This window comes from Entelurus aequoreus, linkage group LG05 (genome assembly GCF_033978785.1).
Source record: "Entelurus aequoreus isolate RoL-2023_Sb linkage group LG05, RoL_Eaeq_v1.1, whole genome shotgun sequence".
Classification (NCBI taxonomy): domain Eukaryota; kingdom Metazoa; phylum Chordata; class Actinopteri; order Syngnathiformes; family Syngnathidae; genus Entelurus; species Entelurus aequoreus.
Window position 1 is genome coordinate 74,159,842 of NC_084735.1, and position 7,110 is coordinate 74,166,951.

A 7,110-nucleotide genomic window follows, 5' to 3' on the forward strand; every position below is an offset into this window, starting at 1 on the left:
TCACACCTGTCGCTAATCATGAGATTATTATTTAAACCTGTGGTTGCCAGTTAGTCGGTCTGGCAACATTGCTCTGTTCTGATTCTTTTCATGCCATAGTTTCATGCTGCTCTTGTCATGCGATTGTTTGCTTCATGCCTTGTATATGTAAGTTTTCTTCATTCATGCCACAGCTGGTAAGTTTTACTTGCCATAGTTTACGCTAAGTGTTAGTTTAGCTCCAAGTGTGATCAGCGCGTAGTGCATTTGCCTTGTGTTCTGTTTTTGTAGTACTTTGAGTTTGAGATTAAATCATGTTTTTACCTGCGCGCCTTGTCCGGAGTAGTCCGTTTGCTTCCTAGGAAAACAATTCTCACAGTAAGTTGCGAAATCCCCCGCGTCATGACAACATGCTTTAAAAGTAGCCAGTGATACACAATGTGTGTTGTTATTTTTCTCAGCCCGAGTGAACCGAATGCTAATGCTAAGAAGCTAACGCTAAATCTGATGCGTGTGTGTGTTGTTGCCGTGAGATAAACACGGACACTTATTATTTATATATTGTTTTTCACAACTGAATTGGCCAATAAGGACTCACCTGGCCCTCATGAATTCATCATATACTGAGGGGATGACTTTTTCAAAAATTTCATAGTGGAATATGTATATAAATATATTATTACCAGAGTTTAAGAGCCACTGCTCGAGATCAACTTAAAGTAATTTTGTTTGGGTTTTTTCATGCACTTTTTGTGAATGAAAACACAATTTTTTTTATGGCAAAAACACAAAATATGCAAAAGTTTTCTACAAGAAACTTTAAAAGTCGATTATTTGATTATTTGGACCCTTAAATAAGTCAATAGTATTATTTTTTTTATTCCTTCGATTCATATGTAATGACACTTTGAAAAAAAATCCCACTAGAATTTTTGGTGATACAAAAGTTCCCCACTCATAAATGTATTAAAAATAAGTCTTACTTTTTTTTTTTTTACTTTTAATTCTTAAGTCTTTAGATCAACTTCTGATATGTTTGTCTGAGCAAACAGGTGAAAAGTAACAAGAAAAAGTGGACTCTAATAACACAAAGCTGCCATGCAAGCTGTTTTTTTTATTTAAAGCTTTAATTGCTCAAAAAATAATAATGAATCAAAATCAATGTTGCTATGAAATATTGACCCACTCAAGACTCCAATTACTTCACATTAAATAATCGACTTTGAATTATTTTTTTTATTTTTTTTTTAAATTTATTGCATATTTTGTGTTTTTGCCATATGAACACACTAAGTTTTGTTTAAAAAAAAAGGGAATAAAACAAACAAGCAAACAAAGACATAAAAATAATAATAAAAACTTGTAATCGACAAGAGATTTCAAGTTGAGCCAGAGACCTAAAAGTATTGAATGTAAAAAAAAAAAAAAAGTACCGGTATGTTTTATATATAACAATTTTATGAATGTGGCCCTTTTGAATCCCAAAAGGGATTTTTTTTTAAACTAAAAAAATAATGACATAAAATTAATGGTGTTATGAATTTTTGACCTATTGAAGGTTCCAATTACTTCACATCAAATAATCGACTTTTAAAGCTTTTTGGAGCAAAATTTTGCACAGTTTCTGTTTTTGCCATAAAAAACATTGTTTTCTTTCACAGAAAAGGCATGAGACAAACAAAAACATTTACTTTAATTGTGTGCATAGCATCTAAAAGTATTGTATCTACTGTATTTGATTGATTTGAATTTGAATTAATTATGATTGTTTTTATGATTGTATTTTCTGATTTTAATTTGAAATATGATTTTATTTTTAAACTTTTGCCTTATACTAATTTTCTGTAAAGCACTTTGAATTGCCTTGTGTGGGGACGGCGTGGCGAAGTTGGTACATCTCATTGTGCAACATGTGAATGTTTTAGTGGGAACTAAATGTGATATCCGAAAGGGGGTCAAAATTATTTCCAAAGCAGGACCCCCACCCAGACATACAATACTAGTACACAGCTCATGAAAAACTATATGTGTTGTTATTGTCATTGTACATGGGCCAAAACACTTATATTAGAAAATAATCCCATGGAAATGACTGCTGTCATTTGATTATAATAATAAAACATTCATCCATCCATCCATTTTCTACCGCTTGTCCCTTTTGGGATCTTTAACTTGGTATTTAGTCAGGTTTGGGACAGGTGTGCTGCTGGTGTGGCCACAGTGTGCACATCTAAGTTAAAGTACAATGATTGTCACACACACACACACTAAGTGTGGTGAAATGTGTCCTCTGCATTTGACCCATCCCCTTGATCACCCCCTGGGAGGTGAGGGGAGCAGTGGGCAGCAGCGGTGGCCACACCCGGGAATCATTTTTGGTGATTTAACCCCCAATTCCAATCCTTGATGCTGAGGGCCAAGCAGGGAGGTATTGGGTCCCATTTTTATAGTCTTTGGTATGACTCGGCCGGGGTTTGAACTCACGACCTACCAATCTCAGGGCGGACACTCTAACCACTAGGCCACTGAGTAGGTCCACACATATGGAAAATTAGAGGGAACATTGTTCGGGGGTATCCATAATACGCCGATAGGGAGAAGTTTTTATTTACACGATGAGTCCGGTGTGTCCTGGCCCCCGCGGCGGAGGCTCCGCCGAACCCCTGAGGCCGACTCGTCGAACCCCTAGGGTTCGATCGAACCCATGTTAAGAACCACTGATCTAGTGGTAGGCCAAAAAAAACCCACTTAATTAAATATTCAAACCCAGTGTTACTGTTCAAACGGTGTGTAATGTTACATAGGCAAAATATATTAAAAGTGCTTGTTAAATGAAAAACTCTGCTTTGTTTTGAATGAATATTTAGGTCTACCATGCTACTGTGTTTTAATGCTGGTCATCAATATTGGTTTTGGAAATGAAAAATCTCAAAATGGCACCGACATGTTTTACATTTTTTAGTGTGCGGCCCTCAGTGGGAAATGTTTGGACACCCCTGGTCTTTACTGACTGTATACATTTTTAACTCGCCTACCAGTCGTGCGTCCTGCTGCGTGTCAACCGGCCAACACGTTATTCCGCCTCCAGCACGACTCTCCTACATGAACATGACTTAACGAGAGAGCGTGCTCGGAAACGTGATAAGCATTCGGTGCTCCAGCAGCCCTGCAAACAATCCGACCTCCTCACCCTCCGTCCTCCTGCCTCACTCCTTCAGCCGCACATCTAATGCCGCTTCGGTATCTGCTTTTCTGCAGAGAAGCCCCGAGCAGATCCCTAATTTATTTTCTTGCCGCCTGGGTAACTATTTACCCTGTGAGCTCTTCCCACAGTGCGTGTTCTCACTACCAGCTGGATGAAGCAAATCCCCGCAGGGCGAAAGCGACCGCCGTGGAGCGAGAGAATGGGACGGAGGCGAGCCTTTTTTTAAAAGACATTTCAGTGCACGCTGGTTTCAAATCACATGGCCCAACAGGGGACTGAGAGGATTCCGAATTGGCCTCACGAGAACGTCTTTGTTTTGGTGCTATAAACCTTCGTCTTTTACCTTATGCATTGTTTTGGAATCCCGAACCCCCTCAAGATTTTGCAACCCCAACTTTACCGGGGTGTTGACACCCCACCAAAAGCAGTGCGTCTGCGTAACGGCATTATTAATCTCCGAAGTGAGTAACTAAAAAATAACAAGGGAATTTACATTGTGTTGTTTTTCGGTCGAATTTATGCAAATGAACTCGCAGCTGTAAGACCATACGATACGTCAAGATTGCGGGGGACCACTTTGATACATTTTGTACATTAAAGATGATCATAAAACCAATAAATGTACATCAGTACTCTATACGTATGCTGAGTTATTTGTAAAGAAAGCATTGTTATATTAGCTTTTCTGTTGTAGGTGACAAAGCAATCAATCAATCAAAGTTTATTTATATAGCCCTAAATCACGAGTGTCTCAAAGGGCTGCACAAGCCACAACGACATCCTCTGCTCAGATCCCACATCCACATCCCACAAAGCAAATACTTTTTACTTAAAGGGGTCATATTAGGATTTTTTTCTCAATTTAAAGGCCTACTGAAACCCACTACTACCGACCACGCAGTCTGATAGATTATATATCAATGATGAAATCTTAACATTGCAACACATGCCAATACGGCCGGGTTAACTTATAAAGTGCTATTCTAAATTTCCCGCTAAACTTCCGGTTGAAAACGTCTATGTATGATGACGTATGCGCGTGACGTCAATCGTTGAAACGGAAGTATTCGGACACATTGTATCCAATACAAAAAGCTCGGTTTTCATCGCAAAATTCCACAGTATTCTGGACATCTGTGTTGGTGAATCTTTTGCAATTTGTTTAATGAACAATGAAGACTGCAAAGAAGAAAGCTGTAGGTGGGATCGGTGTATTAGCGGCTGGCTGCAGCAACACAACCAGGAGGACTTTGACTTGGATAGAAGACGCGCTAGCCAACGCTAGCCGCCGACCGCATTGATGATCGGGTGAAGTCCTTCGTCGCTCCGTCGATCGCTGGAACGCAGGTGAGCACGGGTGTTGAGGAGCAGATGAGGGCTGGCTGGCGTAGGTGGATAGCTAATGTTTTTAGCATAGCTCTGTGAGGTCCTGTTGCTAAGTTAGCTTCAATGGCGTCGTTAGCAACAGCATTGTTAAGCTTCGCCAGACTGGAAAGCATTAACCGTGTATTTACAGGTTCATGGTTTAATAGTATTGTTGATGTTCTGTCTATCCTTCCAGTCAGGGGTTTATTTCTTTTGTTTCTATCTGCAGTTAAGCCCGATGCTATCACGTTAGCTCCGTAGCTAAAGTGCTTCGCCGATGTATTGTCGTGGAGATAAAAGTCACTGTGAATGTCCATTTCGCGTTCTCGACTCTCATTTTCAAGAGGATATAGTATCCGAGGTGGTTTAAAATACAAACCGTGATCCACAATAGAAAAAGGAGAGAGTGTGGAATCCAATGAGCCAGCTTGTACCTAAGTTACGGTCAGAGCGAAAAAAGATGCGTCCTGCACTGCACTCTAGTCCTTCATCCACAAATCTTTCATCCTGGCTCAAATTAATGGGGTGATTGTCGCTTTTTCGGTCCGAATCGCTCTCGCTGCTGGTGTAAACAATGGGGAAATGTGAGGAGCCTTTCAACCTGTGACGTCACGCTACTTCCGGTACAGGCAAGGCTTTTTTTTATCAGCGACCAAAAGTTGCGAACTTTATCGTCGATGTTCTCTACTAAATCCTTTCAGCAAAAATATGGCAATATCGCAAAATTATCAAGTATGACAGAATGGATCTGCTATCCCTGTTTAAATTTTAAAAAATCATTTCAGTAGGCCTTTAAAACACTTCTTTGTGGTCTACATACCATGTAATGGTGGTTCTTTGGTCAAAATGTTTCATCAATTATGTTTTACAGACCTCTTTCTTCAGGACGCGGCATTTTTTGGGCGGTCTCATTTACGTGCCTCCACTTTGACAGCGTCTTCTCCCCGTCATTGTAGTTTTTAGCTCTTCCATAGCGAGTCTACCGACAGATATAAGTTGGAACTATACGCTGCTTTTGTATTAGAAATGGCAACAGCGGAGGATGCATGTGCATGTACGAGCCAGTCCGCCCCACAACAAGAGGATGGAGAAAAAGAAGGAGCTAAATGACTACAATGTCGGACCTGCGCAAAGCACTTTGGGTAAATTTCTACCACGGTGTCACACTTGGTGAAAACGTCATGAGTTGTGCAAATTCCAAACGGCTCGTTCGGAGGAAATATGAAGGAAGGCAAGATTGTTTATTAAATATCTCTGCAATGCCTTGATGTTTGATTTAACACTTTTGGGACTTACGCAGATCCCAAATAAACAAAAACAAGTACCAATAGGTAAGAAAAGTTGGTTTTGCATAAAATGTCCCCTTTAAGTTGCAAGCAAAAAATGTTAGTTCCAAGCATCCCCGCCATTATTTGGCGTAGCAAATACCACAGTGAGCCCCGTGAGATCCAACCAAAACATGTGGTCTTACCTGCGAGCCTTAGCTTAGAGCTTGAGATCGACCTTGTTTTCTAACCACTAGAAGGAAGAAAGTGAGTGTGAAAGACAGCGCTGAGGAGAAGAAGTGGATGATTGCCATTGAATTTAAAAAATAAATCATTAAAAACATGACTGAGCGTGACTTGATGAAGCCCCTGGAGGGTCTCCGTGCGAGTCCGCATCGTACTGCAGCAGAATAGGATTGGATATGATAGGATAGACTTATCCCACAATAAGGAATTTTCCTGTAAATTCCGGACTATAAGCCTACACTCTGAACCCTGCGGCATATAAGACGGTGCTGCTAATTTATGGATTTTTTCTTCCCTGACCGCCATAATAATAGCCAAGCAAATACCAATGACGTGCGGTGAGGTTCATGGCTGGTGAGGCACTGACTTCATCACAGTCAGATTTACAAACATATGAACCCTAAAGAGTATCTTATTCACCATTTGATTGGCAACAGTTAACGGGTTATGTTTAAAAGCTCATACCAACATTCTTCCCTGCTTGGCACTCAGCATCAAGGGTTGGAATTGGGGGTTAAATCACCAAAAATGATTCCCGGGCGCGGCGCCGCTGCTGCCCACTGCTCCCCTCACCTCCCAGGGGGTGAACAAGGGGATGGGTCAAATGCACAGGACAAATTTCATTACACCTAGTGTGTGTGAGACAATCATTGGTACTTTAACTTAACTTTAACTTTACACATACAAACTGTAGCACACAAAAAAGCACATTTAATAAAAAAAAAACTTTATTATGGTCTTACTTTTACTTATAAATGAAGTCCATGCGCCGCTGTTCTGCTGGATTAATGCAGCCCCGCCATAGAATGCACCCCCTGACGGGAATGTTATATCAACTAAAACCCACACTTAAACTTTCCACGTGCAAGATTGAATGTATTTAAAAAAGTAATTTAAAGGCCTACTGAAATGAATTTTTTTGTTGCTAACGACGCTAAGGCTAACTTAGCAACTTAGCAACCGGACCTCACAGAGCTATGATAAAAATATTAGCGCTCCACCTACGCCAGCCAGCCCTCATCTGCCCAGCTCATCAACACCCGTGCTCAC